Source organism: Tenrec ecaudatus, chromosome 11, assembly GCF_050624435.1.
Source record: "Tenrec ecaudatus isolate mTenEca1 chromosome 11, mTenEca1.hap1, whole genome shotgun sequence".
NCBI classification, from domain to species: Eukaryota; Metazoa; Chordata; class Mammalia; order Afrosoricida; family Tenrecidae; genus Tenrec; species Tenrec ecaudatus.
Window position 1 is genome coordinate 70,526,631 of NC_134540.1, and position 18,366 is coordinate 70,544,996.

Consider the following 18,366-nt stretch of genomic DNA (forward strand, 5'->3'; position numbering starts at 1 on the left):
GAATGGGGAGGAAGAGGCATTAAAGAACTAGAGGAAAGTTGTATGTTTCAACAGTGCTATATTGTACCCTGACTGGCTCATCTCCTCCCCGAGACCCTTCTGTAAGGGGGATGTCCATTTGCCTGCAGATGGATTTTGGGTCTCCACCCCACACTCCCCCTCATTCACAATGACATGATTTTTTGTTCTTTGATGCCTGATACCTGATCCTATTGACACCGTGTGATCACACAGGCTGGTGTGCTTCTTTCATGTGGGCTATGTTGCTTCTGAGCTAGATGGCTGCTTGTTTATCTTCAGGTCTTTAAGACCCCAGACTCTATATCTTTTGAAAGCCAGGCATCATCAGCTTTTTTCACCACATTTGCTCATGCACCTGCCTTGTCTTCACTGATCATTTTGGGAAGGTGAGCATCATGGAATGCCAGGTTAATAGAACAAAGTGTTCTTGCATTGAGGGAGTATTTCAATGGAGGCCCAATATCCATCTGCATCTGGTACCTTAGTACTAAACTTATAAATATATGCACATAGATCTATTTCCCCAATTTCATATATAAGTAGATTTACTTATGTACATGCCTGTATTTAGACCTCTATAAATGCCCTTTACCTCCTACTTCTTTCCTCTGTTTCCTTTTACTTTCCTCTTGTCCCATTATCATGCTCAGCCTGCGTTTGGGTTTCAGTAATTCCTCTCAGTTACATTGCTCTTGATCAAGCCCTACCAGGCCTCCTATACCCTCCTCGCCATTGATTTTGGATCACTTGTTTTTCCCTTGTCACTGGGTTTGTTAACACCCAATTCCTTTTCCAGGCCGCCACCTCTCCCATGTCCCTTCAGAACCATCGGTCCCATTGTTTTCTCCTCCAGATTGTTTATCCCGCCTATCTTATCTAGATAGACATGCATAGATAACATGCACAAAAACAAGACAGAGTAAAACAAAGAAACAAAACAACAAAAAACGGGAAAAAAAAGAAAAGCCTGTAAATTGTTCAAGGTCTGTTTGTTGGCCTTTAGGAGTGTTTTTCTGGTCTGATGGGGCACCAAGCCCGGGCCCCAAACTCTATTTTTGGTATTCCCTGGGGACTTCATTCCTCTGCTCCCCTTGTTGCATGCCCTTAGTGTTTTGCCTCGATGTGGTGGGGTCAGATCAGGTGCAATTCCCACACTGTGTCTCTAGTGTTGTCCCCTGTAGGGGGGTCAGTGGGGGATGTCATGTCTCATAGTGGGGCAGTCATATGGTCCTCTATGTGCATTGGCTGTTCTGAACGGGAATACCGTCCTCAAGGCTTGATGGGCCAGGATGTGCTCCACTCTCTCTTCCTCTCCTTTCATTGGCTCCTGTGTGCTCTGATCAGACATGTCCATCACCTTGAGCTGTAACTTCAGTACTGTCCTCTGAAGTGAATTATTTTGTGCGGCGTGGGGGCTGTCCATGTAGTCGGGATTGGGGCCAGCCCCTCAGACCAATTCATTCCTTCTTATTGCTGTTTTATTCCTAAGTGTGGGTACATCATTTACTCGCTGATGAACCCTTGCGTTGTTTTCAGTGTGGGGCAGTTGCAAAGAGAGCTGTTGTGAACAGCTTTGTAGATGTCTTTGCGTGGGCATGTCCTTTCCTTTTCTTGAGCGAAGACTTCTGAGTGGCCTAGCTGGATCTTGTTTATTTTCCCCAGTTGCCTGAGAGCTGCTTCTGACTCATGGCAATGCCATGTGTGTGAGAGTAGAACCACATTCCACTGAGTTCTCTGCAGCTGTGATCTCAAGGATGCAGCTGCTGGGGCTTCTGAGGAGCCTCGTGTGGACCCAAAGAGCTCTCCATTTTGTTTGGAAATTGTAGGTCCTCCACATCCTCACTAATACTGACTATGTCGCTGGTCTAATTTTAGACTTACAGTAGCTTATGGTGGTATCTTGGTGTGGATTTGCTTTGTACTTCCTTAATGATTGATGAGATCTTTTCGTGTGATTGACATCCATGTGTCCTATTTAGTGTAGTGCCCAAACATTTTGCTCTTTTATTATTAATATTATCATTATTGTGGCTCTTCTTGAATTTTGCGAATTCTTTCTATATTCTGAACGTAAATCGTTGATCGGAGAAGGGACTTGCAGATCCTTTCTTCTGGAGCAGAAGTCCTTGCTGTTGATGAAGTCTAATTTATACACATCTTTTCTTTTCTGAGTCACGCTTTATAATGCTGTATCAAAAACACTTCTGCCCAGCCCCTGTTATCTCTCTTAGTAAGTGTTTTGTATGCATTTGATAAGAACGTGTATTTTGCTGGTAGTGGGTGGAGGTTCTACAAATGTTAATCAGGCCCACTGGATTGATGGTTTTGTTTAGTTCTTCTACACTCTCGTTGATGTCTGCCTACTTTTTCTCTGTGATTAAAAAGGATGTAGAAATGCTCAGTGATAAAAGGTGGGCTGGCCTTTTTCTACTTACAATTCTATCGGTTTGTGCTTCATGTCTCTTGAAGATCTGTGATCAGGTGCAAACGCACGTTAATTATTGTTACGTCCTGCTGGTTGCTTTATTATTCTTATTTTAACTCTGCTGTGAATTGGGGGAAGGCGTACAGAGTCATTAATCAGTTTTATGTTCCGTAGTTCACACGCACTTTGTTTCAATCCACTCATTGTAACCTCTTCTCCTACTTTCTCCCTGTTTCCTGTTTCTATTCCTCTTTTCCCCCTAGCCAATCTGAACTTTGTCCTTTGGGCAAATGCTGACCTTTTGACCTTAGAAAGATCTGAAGAGTTACTAGCGCCATACTCTTGGGAGTCCATCAGTCTCTATGGGTCAGCCATCCTGATTCCTTTTATGGTTTTGAGGCCTTTCCACATTTCCCTCCCGCTCGATCCAGGAGTTTCTCATGTGATCCTTTCCAGAGCCGTTGGTAGTGGTAGTCGGGCACCATCTAGGCCTTCTGGTCTTCAGGATTGTGATGGCTGATGTTTACATGGCCCGTTTGTTCATTGGACAAATGGTTTCCGCACATCTTTCGACTCTCATTGCTCTTTCTTCTTCTGGAAGGGGAGAGACCAATAGTTGTACCTTAGATGACTGCTCAGCAACTTTGACGACCCCGGTCGCGACTCGCCAATGCCTCATGAATTATGATGTTGTCCAGGCCTGCTGGTGGGAACCGGAGTGTTTTATGGTTCCGAGTTATCTTCAGGATTTGTTCCTCTAATTCTTCTGCGGCTCTTTCTCAGACCTCAGGTAGATTCCCACCTACTGGTCCTCCTCAGAACCAGATCTTGTTACTTGATCTTGGAAGCGTAAATCTCCGCTTGTCGATTTTTGCCAAATCAAGTAGATTTGCTAGGAAAGGATCCCAGGTGAAGAGGAATAATCTTGTCAAAGAGGGTCTCCTTCTTGACCTCCATACACTGCCTCCTTGAAGTCTTGCTTCAAGACCTCAAAGATGCCAATAGTCTAAATTTAGAAAGGAACCGTGTAATATCTAACACTAGTTTGAGGTGACAGAGCCCTGGTGGCTAGTGGGCTATATGTTGGATGGCTAACTGCAAGGTCAGCAATTTGAAACCACTAGCTCCTCCCTGGGGAAAGATGAGGCTTTCTACTCCTGTAAAGAGTTAAAGAGTTACAGTCTGGAGCCCTGGTGCTGTAGTGATTACTAGTTGGGCTGCCATCCACGTGGTCGGCAGTTAGAAGCCACCAAGGGAAAAAGACTGGGTTTTCTACTCCTTTAAACGGTTACAGTCTCAGAAACCCACAGGGTGTCATTATGAGCGAGCATTGACTCGGTGACGGGGGGCAGGGGGCAGGATAAAGAGTTACAGTCGCTGAAATGCACAGAGGCAGTGCGACTCTGTCCCGTAGGGTCAGTATGAGTCCACGTCAACTCTATGACAGTGAGTTTGACTTTGGGTGGATTCTGCGCCTGTCCATGTTCTTAGAATTTGCACATGCACTAACCCATCAGCCCTTATAATACCCTAACAGTGTAGACACTCTTATTTCCTTTGTTTTTAGTTGAGGACATTGAGCCAACAATCTAGGCAACGCTTTAAGGAACTCCTTATTGTGATTTGGGTGAACGTTTACAGAACACATTGGGTCTCCATCCAACAATCCACACACGTTTTGATCGGTGATACTGATTGCAATCCGCACAATGTAGCAGCGCTCTTCCCGCTTGCTCCTGTGGACTGCCAAGCCAAATGCGGCCTTTTTGGTCTCCCATGATCGATTCATTGTGAGGAGCCAGGTCTGCAGTTCAAACCCATTCAGCTCTCTGTGGGAGAAAAACCGGGCTTTCTATTTCCATAAGGAGTTACCGTCTCAGAAACCCACAGAGGCAGTTCTACCCTGTCCTGCAGGGTCACCATGAGTCAGAATTGACTCAATGGCAGTGAGTTCCTTCGTTTATGGTTAATTGTTCTCAGGAGTGCACACGTCCCTGGTGACGTCTACAGTTTGGCTGGAAGTTGAGCCAAGGGGGTTGACTAAGTACCTTGGGGAGGTTACATGGCCAGCAAGCCAGATCTGCTGGTTCTTAGCAAGTTCCTCATTCTCGTGACCTCTGGGTCTGTAGCTGTAACGGAGAGATACTGGTATGTATGTCATAGGGCTGGAGGATACAGCTAATTCAAGATCTGCCTCATAATAGGTGTTTATTAAATGCTAGTTATCTGATTACTGCCTCTGGCTATGGCATAAAGCCCCTTGGGTGGATGGGTGGGAGCTTTTAGACCTGTGGTTCTCAACCTTCCTAATACCGTGACCTGTAATACAGTTCCTCATGTTGTGGTGACCCCCCAACCATAAAATTATTTTCATTGCTACTTCATAACTATAATTTTGCTACTGTTATGAATTGGGCGACCCCTGTGTTCGACCCTCAAAGGAGTCTTGACCCACAGGTGGAGAACCACTGTTTTAGACTGTCTCAAAGAGTCCTGGTGAACCTCAACATCTTGAGCAGATTCTCTTTCCTCAGGGAACCTTCCCCGGGACATCAGAACCACTTCTGTGTACACCTTTCCCTCCCTCCCCGGCCTCCAGGCCCCCAACCCCCAGCTCCAAAGCCACCCACGCTGGTTTCCACCATCTGAGTCCAATGCTCTGTGGCCTGCCCTTCTGGAACAGCTTCTGCGCAGGGTCCCCTTTGTCCCTGGCCTGGCAGAGCTCCCATCTGGGGCCTCTTTGCTGCCCAGCCCTTAGCACACGGCAGTGGCCCTGATAACACCTGCTATTGAATGAGCCCGCGGGTGTATAGACGCTGAGAAGCCAGGTGCTGCTGTCACCCTGTTTGCTCAGGGCTTACACCCTCGGGTCCCCCCCACCCCAAACACACACACCCAGAGGTCCTTGCAAGACACTGCCTCCTTGGCCAGAGTACTCAGCTTAGCCTACCCTGAGGGCAGGCTGGGTGATTCCCTGAACACGGGCTGTGCCCACAGCAGCCACTCGGTCAGGACATGGGACCGCCCTCCCATGGAAGCCAGTCAGAGAACGCACCCATTTCCCTTAAGCTCTGGGAGAAGCCGTTGGGCTTGTTTACCGGAATCTCAGGCTGGGGAGGCTCGTGAGCACCCTAATGATCCAGGGGTGTTCTTGATGACATTGCTGGGCGACGCTGGCTCTGGGCCAGGTGTGCTGGTGTCTTGCAGGAGCAGGTTGAGGAGTGCCAGGTACACAGGGGACCTTGACCATGTGCGATCTTGTACTAAAGGTGGGGTGACGGAGGGAAGCCCAGCGGCTTGTGTTTTTTAAAAAAATTATTTTTAATGGTTGAAATGAACTTGTAGGCCCTTTAGGAGTCCACGCCCACTTCATGCTACTGTTCCTCCTTTTTCAGCCGCTCTGACCAAGATTGGCATCCTGAAGGGGAAGGAAGCTGGAGGGCATTCTTTTCCTCCATGAAGCAGTGTTTGTTTCATTTTTCATGTTAAACCCTTGATTTTTTTGTACCGCCCCCCTCCTCCCCTCCCCCTGTTCCCACTCCCATCACTGGCTTCTTCATCCTTGTCAAAGTCCTGCCTGCTGGTGCGCAGACCACATTTCTTGGTGACATTGCATGCTGCTCTTGCTCAAACTGACTGAGTGGGATGCTCTCTAGTTGTGTCCCTGTTTCCAGGCGGTCAAGAGCGGGGTCACTGTTTTGATCTTAATCCCTGCAGGGAACCCCAGTGGTAAGGATGGGTGCCATGGCCTGGCTAGGAGTTCTTGGACGCCATGATGACCCCATGGTCATGGTCCCTCAGCTGGATGATGCGTCTCTGTTTTGTCCTGTTGAAGACTTAGTCAAAAGCTGTCCTTAAATTGTATGTGAGGTTTGGGGTCTCCTTTGTACCCTTCAAAAGCACAAATGGCCAGAAGCACAAGGGGCGCTGCCTCGGGCTCCCCACACCCCTCACTCTTTATTATCTAGGGAGCAGCTCATCTGCATGAGAAAGCACCCTTCAGGTTACCCTATGCCCCTCCTTGAGAGCTGCCTGAGGACACATCCAGTCCCCAGGGCCACTGTTGGCAGGGGTGTGGCTGCCTTAGGGGTGTGTGTGTGGGCTGGGGTGCTCACATGTGTACATGGGTGTCCACAGCCAAGGGCTGGGCCCATGTGCCTCACCCTACCAGGTTCAAATAAGGAAATTCAGGGAGTTAAAGAAGTCAAGCTTTACCTGACTTCTGGGCTGCAGGAAGGTGTATCGTCCAGGTAAGAAAGAGAAGACATCTGTCAAGAGCAGCTTGGTGGCTCCATGTAAAACATTCCAACATCTAGATGTAGGCTATGGGGGGTCTGCGCCCCACCCACTTTAGGAGTGGGCTGCTAGCCCAAGGTACTCAGGACTGGCCCCCAACAAGCCACTATCTTGTCCCTTTCTATAGCTCAGCATTTTTACTCGTCACCTGGGAAATGAGAGGGCCTTGGGGTTGTTGTGAGCCCTAGGGGTACAGTGGTTCCACATTGGGCTTCTAACTGCAAGGTCAGCAGTTCAAAACCACTAGCTGCTCCACAAAGGAGAGATGAGGCTTTCTACTCCTGTAAAGAGTTCCTGTCTTGCCTTTTTACGAGGATGGTGCCCAAAGCAAAGAAGGACGCTCCTGCCTCTCCCCAAACGGAAGCCAAAGCAAAGGCTTTAAAAGTCAAGATGGCCGTGCTGAAAGGCGTCCACAGCCACGGAAAAAAAAGATCTGCACGTCACCCACCTTCCCGCGGCCCACAATCCTGAGACTAAGAACCCAAATACCCTTGAAAGAGCGCCCCCAGGAGAAACAAGAAGAACCATTATGTCATCATCAAATTCCCCTCGACCACAGAGTCTGCCATGAAGAAGATGGAAGATGACAACACACTTGTGTTCATTGTGGATGCCAAAGCCAACCAGCCCCAGATCAAACAGGCTGTGAAGAAGCTCTAGGACACCCACGTAGCCAAGGTCAACACCTTGACCAGGCCTGCCGGGGAGAAGAAGACGTACGTTTGACCCGCTCCTGGCTGTGACGCTTTAGATGTTGCCAACAAAATCGAAATCATCTAAACTAAGCCCAGCTGGCTAATGCTAAATATAAACTTTTCAATAAAAAAAAAGAGTTAAGTCTCACCTATGGATTATTATAAGAGCTGTAAGAGCCCCCAGTAAAATTATTTATTTAAGAAAAGAAGGAACGAGTTGCAGTCTCAGAAACCCATAGGGGCAGTTCTCCCCTGTCCTAAGAGGGTCGCTGTGAGTGGGAGCACAGAGCCAGTGTTTGGTAAGTGACCACTAGCATCAGAGGGCACCTGCAGCCAGGTCTGACCTCCAACGTGGGAGACCTCACTCAGAGGAGGGCGTGGACTCCCCTCTGCTCCGACCTCCCTGGGGGAACGCCTGCCTGGAGGAGGACCGGCGGCGGCTGGGGCTCACCGTGGGAAGGCCTGTGCTCTGTGGGCATGTAGTGGCAGCCGAAAGCAACTCTGTGGTGCGTTCTGATGCATCAAGTGTATCCTGAGTACTTCTCACCTGAGCTGTCCCCTGCCACCTACCTTAATGCACCCCAGAATCGCGAGTGCGCGTCGCCTGTGAGCCCTGTGTGGCTGTGAACACTTAGATCCACTGTGACCTTGTGCCGAAGGCCTCCCACATCTCGACAAAGTGCCTTTGTCTTGCCTTTGTCCTGTTTAAGATGGCTCAAATGCTCTCCTTAAAGTTTAGGTGACACTTGGGGTCTCCTGCATACCCTGCGGGGAAAGATGAGGCTCTTACCCCCACCACGAGTGGTCGTCTCAGAAACCACAGGAACAGCCCTACCCCGTTCTACAAGTCAGAATGGACTCAATGGTGGTCAGTTTGGTTGGGACCGCACAACAGTATAAATGACCAAGGGCCCACCTGGTGTGGAAAGGCTCCTCCAGCTCCCATGCCAGGCAGAGCCGCAGCCAGAGCCAGCAGACCTCCTGCCAACCCACTGGAGAACCAAGAGCCCTAGGGTCACTCTTCATGACCAGTCTCCACGAGTGAGCCCCCTATCTGTCTCCCCCGCCTCCAGGAGGTAGGGGCAGGGCCAGGAGAGGCATGATGGCTCCTCGTCATGTGGGAACTGTCAGAAAGCCGTGCAGAGGCTCCGAAGGGCAGGATCCAAGAAAAGGGCTTTCTTCTGCTCTTTGGAGCGGATGCTTTTGCATGACACAGGGGACCTGGGGCGCTGACAGGACTGTCCCCTCTGCTCAGAATGGTGTGCTTTTGCCCAGTGGGTTGGTAAGCTGGCGAAGCACATTGGTGCAAAGCCCACTAGAAAAATGATCTTATAGATAATTTTGAGGTTTTTATAAGCTTGAAGATCCAAAAGGCAAGGAAGGTGGGTGGCTGGGGAAACTGAGGAAATCAGGGAGAGATGGTTTTTAAAATGTCTTATTTATCTGTATACAAACACAAAAGTCTCTGGACTCAATGGACATCAACTCAGTGTGGATTCATAACGACCTTACAGGACAGGGTAGAACTCTTCCGGTGGGTTTGGGGAGACCGGAACTCACTCTTTCTTTCTTTTTAAATAAGTCATTTTATTGGGGGCTCATACAGCTCTGATCACCATCCATCCATCCATCCATCCATCCATCCATCCATCCATCCATCCATCCATCCATCCATTGTGTCGAGCACATTTGTCCATGTGCTGCCATCATCATTCTCTAAACCTTTTCTTTCTACTTGACCCCTTGGTATCAGCTCCTCATTTTTTCAATCCTGGAACTCTTGACCAGCATAGAAAGCCCCATTTTTCTCCCATGCAGCGGTTGGTGGTTTTGAACTGCTGACCCTGCACATTGCAGTCTAACATATAACCACTCCTCCACCAGTGTCCCAACACAAATAAAGAAGACTTCCTTTTCCTGTTACTATTTGCTCCTTCACACCAGAAAGGACAGTTGCTTGTGTATCAACATGTATACGTCCGTGCTTCTGATACACCTCTCATCTCTCTCTCTCTCCAGCTTAGGGCAAGTGGAGCAAAGTCAAAATTTACATCTCACAGGAAAAAGGTCATCTCACGGAGGTTGTCTGAATAAGATCCTTTCCTGGAGCTAATGCCGAGGTGCCAAGGCCCAGCCTTTGATCCGAATAGGCCCTCCTCCTCTCAGAATGCACACGAACACAATGTATTTTCAAACAGAAGATGAGTCCTAGCAACAAAAGACAAGGTGTGATAATAGTATGAAACTGCCCAATAAAATGATTTATTAAAAAAATAGTATGAAACTGCTCATTGCAACGAAATGAAAGAAAAATGAAAGACAGCAAAACAGTCCCTGTTTCCAACCCGTATGAGGGTACTTTAAAAAGACGGCTACTGGTTCATACATATGGGGCTTATTCCAGAGAACATGTGTCTAAGCACACTCTGGTCAGCAGACGGCTGCAGCCAAGTTCTCTCAGGAATATCCTTGTCTTAGGCTCCCTCGGGCGCCTTCAAAAAGGAGCCAATCAAAACCGTGTCCTTTGAGGGCACTTGCTGAGCCAGTGAAACTCAAGATAGAGAGATCAGCTCAGAAGGTCATGGTGACTGGGTTTAGGGATTCCCAAGGGGTGCTCTTGGTAGATTTTCTTGACAGACACAGGCAGATCATGAGGGCTTATTAGGAAGACGTTTTGAGAAAATCGACAACTCTATGGGTGAAAAAAAGGTCAGGACAGATGCCAAGCACAATATGGCTGCTCCTTCTTTGAGAATGGCAAAGTTTGGGAAAGCTTACCCCACCCCCCTATAGCCCTGACCTTGCCCCTTCAGCCTTCTTTTTTGTCCCCAAATGAAAAGGACATTTAAAAGGAACTCAAAGTGAGCATTCCTACTCCTATGAATATCTGAGATTTTTCTACCTGCGTGAGATGTGCAGGCTCAGAAAGTCAGAGGTCAGTTCTGTTCTGTTCTGTAAGGTCACTGTGACTCAGAATGGACTCGGTGACAGGGACTTGGACTTGATAATCAAACATGTTTGTTTTTTAAATCATTTTATTGGGACTTGTACAGCTCTTATCACAATCCATCCATCCATCCGTGGTGTCAAGGACATTTGTACATTTGTTGCCATCATCATTTTTGAAACATTTTCTTTCTACTTGAGCCCTTGGTATCAGCTCATTCCCGTCCTACCCCACCCTTCCTCCCTCATGAACTCTTGATAATTTATAATTTTTTTTCATGTCTTACACTGACAGATGTCTCTCTTCACCCACTTTCTTGTTGTTTGTCTCCCTGGGAGGGGGTTATATGTAGATCATTGTGGTCAGTTGCCTCTTACTCCCCCCACCTTCCCCTTCCCCTCCTGCTATCCTTACTCTCATTATTGGTCCTGAGGGGTTTATCTAGCCTGGATTCATATATGAGCTGGTCTAGCTGGATTTGTAAGGTGGAATTGGGGACATGACAGTGGGGGGGGGGGGGGAGGAAGCATTAAAGAACAAGAGACAAGTTGTATGTTTCACCAGTGCTATACTGTCCCCTGCCTGGCTCATATCTTCCTTGTGACCCTTCTGTGAGGGGATGTCTAATTGTCTACAGATGGGATTTGAGTCTCCACTCTGCCCTCCCCCTCCTTCATATCAATATGATTTTTTGTTCTGGGTCTTTGATTCCTGATAACTGATCCCATCGACACCTCATGATCACATAGACTAGTGTGCTTCTTCCATGTGAGCTTTGTTGCTTCTCAGCTTGTTTATCTGCTAGCCTTTAAGACCCCAGCCCTCATATCTTTTGATAGCCAGGCACCATACACTGTCTTCACCATATTTGCTTATGCACCCATTTTGTCTTCATTGTGTCGAGAAGGTGAGCATCACAGAATGCTGGGTTATTAAAACAAAGTTTTCTTGTGTTGAGGGAGTACTTGTGTAGAGCTCCAAAGTCTAGCTGCTACCCTAATACTTAATTTATAAATATATGTACATAGCTCTATTTCCCTATCATTATATATAAATGCCCGTTGCCTCCTAGTTCTTTCCTCCATTTCCCTTAACTTTTCTCTAGTCCCACTATCATGTTTAGACCTTTATAATTTAGAGCTCTATAGATTAAAACCTCTATAAATGCCCTTTGCCTCCTAGTTCTTTCCTCTATTTCCTTTTACTTTCCTCTTGCCCCACTATCATGTTTGTTGTTGTAAATGAATGGAGACGCAGAGGAATGAGAAACACACAGAATGAATCTGTGAAAAAGCAGAGGGCCACAGCTCACTCAGACATGTAGTTAGGAACTGAGCTGTGTCCTTTCTATTCATTCGTGTTCAAGTTTAGGAATACGTGACTGGTTACATTTACTCAAATTGTTTTTAAGTCTAAAAAATGACTTTCTAGAAACTACATTATCTAAAAAAACAAGTCATCTGCTGCTGTAAGAATACAGTCTATAAAGCAAAGAACAAGGATGAAACAGACTCCAGGAATCACACACACACACACACACACACACACACACACACACAAGGAATGTTTGCATTTCCTTGAGAATCAACATGATACATTTGCAGAACACGCTGACCCGCATGTGCATCCTTAAAGACTTGATTTTTGTCCAAGTTCTAGCCATATTCTGGCTACATTTCCCACTTTTTATAGCATCCGGATGAAGGGAAGACACTGCAAGGGCAGCATGTCTCCTGTCTATGGGTTTTTGTTTGTCAAGGATCTTTCGGCAGACTACATAAAAGACAAATTATGAGCAAAAGCAATCCAACAAAAGAGCCAAACATAGCTTTAAGCAAGGGAATAGGGTTCAGTTGATGGAGACTTTGCAAAAAACTGTCAACCATTTGAATGCCATCAATCGGTTGTATTTGTTTTCTATAAGTATTCTGTATATGATGTTGTAATTGCAAAGTATCCTGTGATCGATTGTGATAACTCAATAGATGTCTTTTGACATGATCCCAAGGAAACAGAGCATCATTATAAATCACAGGAGTAACACATATGGACGTATGATTCCAATCACATTGTAATTGAGTTTGTTGCTTGATACTATTAATCTGGTCTCCCAAAAGAATACCTGTTTGAGATAAATCAGCCTATTGTTCATGAATTTGCTGATCAATATGTTGTTGAGTGGACCACAAAACCTCAGAATTTAGATGCCAATCATCTATGAAAGTAGCGGTTTGCACAGACAGATGCAAAATTAATCCTGCAGGAGTAGCAGTAACTGCGATAATTCCTAGGATTGCAGCTATTAAAATTTCCCCCAAATTGCTTTGATCTTCTCAAAAGTCATTTAGCCAATTTGTCCATTCAAGCTAAAGTAGGAGAACTTTGTCATTGCTGAGACAATTGAGTAGGCATCCATATTCCAATCCAGCTCTCAAAATATGTATGCTTTCACTACTATGATTAAAAGAAGTAGAAGAATTGAAACAAGTAGAAAAACAACAATGTTTACAATTAATTTCTCCAGAGGAGTGATTCCAATGGACAGATCCTTTCATGGAAATATATGGCAAACACACACAAACTTGGATATATTGGGTTGTATTAACTGTGAAGGACAGGTGTAATGTCCTGCATGATTAGTACTGTTGCCAGTCCATCTTTTAATAGGTAACAAGGCAGCGCCTATTTTCCATAAATGACTTTGGAAGGGTTTTCCTATCAGATGAGGTCTGGGAGAGAAAATCCTCCTCCATGCCCCAAACTAGGCTCCTCTGCTTATGTGTCATCGATGCCTGTGGCTCTGAGAATGCCATTGAAGGTCAGCTGTACCAGAGTTGACCCGAGCGGAACCTGGAGGGCTCCAATCAACGACAAGTCCTTGGGAACTATCCACTAACATTCGGGCCTGTTCTCTGCTGCAAGTACTCAATGGACCCAATCGGACACGCGCTGACAGGTTGGTGATTGGCATGGGGCAATGAAGGCACAGAAATATTTCCTGTTACATTTAAATGGAAAAACCCTTGAGCACTTAAAAGTAATAATTTTCACGGCTTGTTCTTATCTCCTGAAGTTTTGATGCAAGACAGCCAGGCCTGCTATTTTAATTTTAAACAATGTTCCCCGTGTCCAATACATACAGGAAGTCCTTCAACCCCTGTTTCATAGGATGAAATAATGGTGCCTTCTTCATTTGCTCCAAATGGTCCTCGATCGCCTAAAGGCCCCGCATCCAAGATGATTCATGACCATACATTGGAACAGTAGGGTCTGTCCAGGAGACTCCTCTATTCAAGGGTGGGTTAGGAATACTGGTCCAACATGTAGAATTCTCGGCATTTACCCGAGAGTCAAAATGGCCATCATAGCCAGCAACAAATCAGAAGCTGTCATCCCTCCTCCATGGGAATACACTAGTTAGTCCCCGTCCATGCTTAGCTTTTTAATCTGTCCCCTCAGCGGCAAGTCCACACGTCGAGTTGTCATCAAGGGAGCTCGACCGCTTCTCTGGTGGTGCTCATGGCAGCAAAGTTCCGGTTCAGTTCGCTGCAAGGGCAAGGTCTCTTCTGGGCCATCACTTACTTTTATTTGCTTATCTGGAACCCACCGTTTCTTTTCTCCTGTTGAAATATAAGCTTACCCCCTTCCCCGTTTTATGACCATAGCTGGTTGCCATTTATCTTGTTCAAAACTCTTATACCCTATATACTGTTCTACATCTTTAGAAACATTATTTTCCCAATGTAATTCAGCAGCTGTGAAATTATTGTGATTTAAATTTAGAAAATGTAAAGTACATAAGGCTGTATAAAGCCGCCTTCTTGGGCGCCTGTCCGCATATCCTCCTTTTTGTTTCAAAAGCAACTCTCTCAAAGTCCAATTTTGGCATTCAATAATAGTCTCGCCAGTACGATTTCCTGGAATACCAGTCAAATGTCGAATTCCACGTAAAAAGCCAAACAGTTTCAGAAACGTAAGCAGAGTCATTATCTGTCTTAATGGTATGTGGAATTCCCAGGATAGCAAATGCTCCCAACAAAAGAGCAATGACAGCATCCGCACATGCTCTAGTCGCAGGAGGAGACCATGAAAAATGAGACAAAGTATCCACAGAATGATGAAGAGATTTAAGTTTGCCAAAAGAATCAATTTGAGCAACATCCATTTGCCAAATTTGAGTTCCTAAAGGGAGATGAGGGGCAGATACCGCTTGACAAGCTGAACAAGATCGTAAAATAGCCTTCGCTTGTTGCCAAGTAAGCCCATGCCTAGTTTTACGGGTCCTGCACTGGGGTGATAGCTAGCATGTTCATCTTGAGCAATTGGTAAGGATCCCACAAGGCGATCAACCACATCATTCCCCATGAACAAAGGACCAAGCGAGGGTGCGTGAGATTTAAGGTGAGTAATAAAAATAACATTAGTTCTTCGATGAACCGCCTGCTGTAACTTACAAAATAAATCATGCAATTCAGTTTCATTAACAACAATAGTAGCCGTTTCAACATGTAAAAGAGTTTACAGAGCATATTGTGAATCAGTAATTATATTAAATGAATGAGGCATATCTACAAGTAAAGTTAAAATAGCAAATAGCCTTTTGAACAGAAGATTCAAAGGAGAGGCTATAACTTTAGAATATTATTGTCAATACTTTCATATCCAAAAATACCATACTTATGAGCATCTGTAAAAAACGTAAGTGCTTGAGGAATGGGGGGAGAAACAACCACTTTTGGCAATATCCATTCAGCTCTTTTCAAAAACTGAAAACGTCAACCAGAGGGATATGAATTAGAAATGATACCCAAATCACAGGTAAGGGCATTTTGCCAATATTCTGATAAAATCCAACGATCATCAATTTCTTTATTGGTATGATTGCAGGATCTAGTCCATATAAATGGCATAAACAAATACATCCTTTAATAATAATTTGACATATTTTCTGCAAATATGTTTCCAATTTATGCGTACTTTTATTAGATAAAAATAACCATTCTAACAAAATATCATTTTGCATAAGGACTCCTGTTGGAGAATGAATAGCATGTGTAACAATCAACTGAAGATTACCTAAGACATTTATGTGCTGTAATTGACTGTCTTGAATATACATCTCAATCCATTGTCATTCTCTCTCAGCCTCAAGAGCTAAAGTTCTAGGACTATTGAGATCTGACTCTCCTGCCAATATCTGAAGTAACTTAGCAAGTTGTCCAGTGGAATGCCTAAGATGGGCATAGCCAATTCATATCCCTAATAATTTTTGAAAATCATGGTGTTTGTAAAGCATCACGACAAATTTGTACTTTCTGAGGTATAATTTGGTGATTAACAAATTTTTTGTCCCAAATAATTAAATGGATATTCTCTTTGGATTTTCTCCTCTGCTATTTGTAAGCCATAATCTCTTAAAATTATCAGCACAAATTCAAAAAGTTCTGTTAAATTTGAGGACCTGGATGAGCAAATAAACTACCATCCATATAATGATGACATGAACTCCTCGGAAACTTGTCTCAAATCATTGTAAAGGCTGGTGAACCAAAGCTTGACATAAAGTAGGACTGTTTCTCATCCTTTGAGGCAAAAATCTCCATTGATAACACAGCCCTGGTTGACTGTTATTATAAGTCAGGACAGTAAATGCAAATTTGACACGATCCTGACGTTGTAAAGGGATTGTTTAAAAAAAAACCTTTAAATCTATTATAATTATAACCAAATGCCAGTCCTTAGGAATCATAACAGAGATGGCACACCGGGTTGTAGGGACCCATGGGAATTAGCAAGGCATTTATTCTCCGTAGGTCCATCAACATTCACCACTTTCCCGAGTTCTTTCTGTTACAAAGACAGGTGAATTCCAGGGGCAGCCCTAGGCCCAACATGTCCTAAAGCGACTTGTTCCTGAACTAAAAATAGTAGCGCTTCCAGTGTTTCTCTTGGAAAAGACCACTGTTCAATCCACACAGGTGTCCGAGTCTTCCAGGTGAAGAGTGAAACGAAGCACACCGCAGTGGCCATTATTATACATTTGCCTCTAGATCTGGACCCCCAACCCCTTCTGTTTCGTCCCTGGCAAGTTCCAAACTCCGGGTGGTCCCTCTTTGGTTTAAAATCAGACCCCGTATTTATCATCATTTGTTTAGCCACAGGAGAAATGGTGGGGATAGAAATAGAAACCCCCTCCCATTATAATAAATCTCTGCCCCACAAAGTTAAGGGCATGTCGGCTCTATCAGGTCGTCATTTCACTACCTGTCCTTCTGGACCGGGGCATTTTTGAACAGAAGCGCTTTGTTGAATGTCAGTCACTGTCCAATCCCAGGACAAGGAGTGGTAGCAGAGGGAAAAGGCCACTCCGATGGCCAATCGTGACATGCAGTGGTAGACACATCAGCACCTGTGTCAACGAGACCAGTAATTGGAATTCCATTTTCAAAGTACACCGCCACAGGAGGCCTTGTATCTCCAATAAATGTTTGCCCAAATACCTGTGTTCCAGAGCCACCAAATCCTCCCTTCCTCTCGACAGAAGCAGCCTTTCCTTTATGAAAAGGTCATAGTAATAATTGAGCAAATCTTTGACCTTCTGAGAGCTGAATAAGTTTAGAAATGGACAACATTACAGAAATCTCTCCCATATAATCTGAATCAATCACTCTGGTGTGAGCTAACACTCCCTGAGAATTTAGGCTGCTCTGACCTAAAATGAGACCCGCAGGATTAGCAGGGATAGGTCCCAAAAGATTGAGAGGGATTTTAACACCTCCATGAGCAGATTCTCATCACAAATCCTGAGGAATGATAAGCTCTAAAGCAGCCCTCCCAAGAGCAGCATGGAATGGATTGTTAATCGTCCATTTGAACTGTGCTCCATCTCAGAGCCTCCTGGAAACTGTGATCTCCTCGAATTGATGTTGACGGGCCTCACGAGCAGCCCCTAAGGAAGTTTCCCGAATTGGAAAATAGGGGCGGCAAGGGATTGCCATCTCTACTTTTGACGGATGGACCCTCATTAGTCCAATGACCTCCTTTGTGACGTCGTCAGCACACGCCGGTGGAATGGCTCTGGACGGAAAGTTTCCATCTTTCCCTGGCTTCTTACAATTTTTTCTGATATGCCCCATCTTTCCACATCTGAAACATTTAACTCTTTCCATCCACTATTTCCAGTGTGCAGAGTAGCAGCCAACACATTGGCACTATATGCCTCTGTACCAATGCCCCTACAAGCCCCAACATAATCCTCTAAACTCCCCGCCAACCTGAGAAGGTCTCATGGCTTTTCGACAATCGGCGCTAGCGCTCTCAAAGGCTAAGGTGCAGAAGTACCTCTTGCAACTCAGGGGAAGCCACAGCACGTTTGATAGCAGTACAAAGATGGGACCAAAAAATCAGGAAAAGATTCATTAGGTCCTTGTAAAATTTTAGTAAGTTTTTTCTGTTCCTCCCTTTTCATCTATTTTTTGCCAAGCACGTAAGCATAGATTAAGAAGTTGTTCAATAATGTCATCCCCAAAGATGGCTTGCTGAGCAGTCCCGGCCAAAGGACCAGTTCCCGTCAATTGATCAAAAGTCGGTCCTGGCGGCTGCCCACGACTATTCATCTGAGCCTGCTTCTCAGCTTCCTCACGCCACCAAGCTTTAAACTGGAGATACTGGCCAGAGGGTAGCACTGTTTTGACTAAAAGATCCCAATCTGAGGGAATCATAATATTGTCAGTAACATAAGAGTGTAAGATCCCCTGAACATAAGGTGACTGGATCCCATAAGAGTGTACACCTTCCTTTAAAGCTTTCAAAATCTTAAACTCCTGCCCTTCAGGAGCACACTCCACCATCCATTCGGATGCTGAGCATCAGCAGCCGCCTGAGTTCTAATGACAGGGGAGAGAGCAGCCTTGGAGATGGAGAGGGTAAAGAAGTCTCATTTAACTCACATAAAAATTTCAGTCTCTCAGCTGGAATTCGAG

General features: G+C 45.3%; 1 pseudogene; it reads left to right on the forward strand.

Annotated features, from left to right (window-relative positions):
* Nucleotides 1–7,057: 7,057 nt before the first annotated feature.
* On the forward strand, nt 7,058–7,522 carry LOC142460763 (large ribosomal subunit protein uL23-like; annotated as a pseudogene).
* Nucleotides 7,523–18,366: the final 10,844 nt, after the last annotated feature.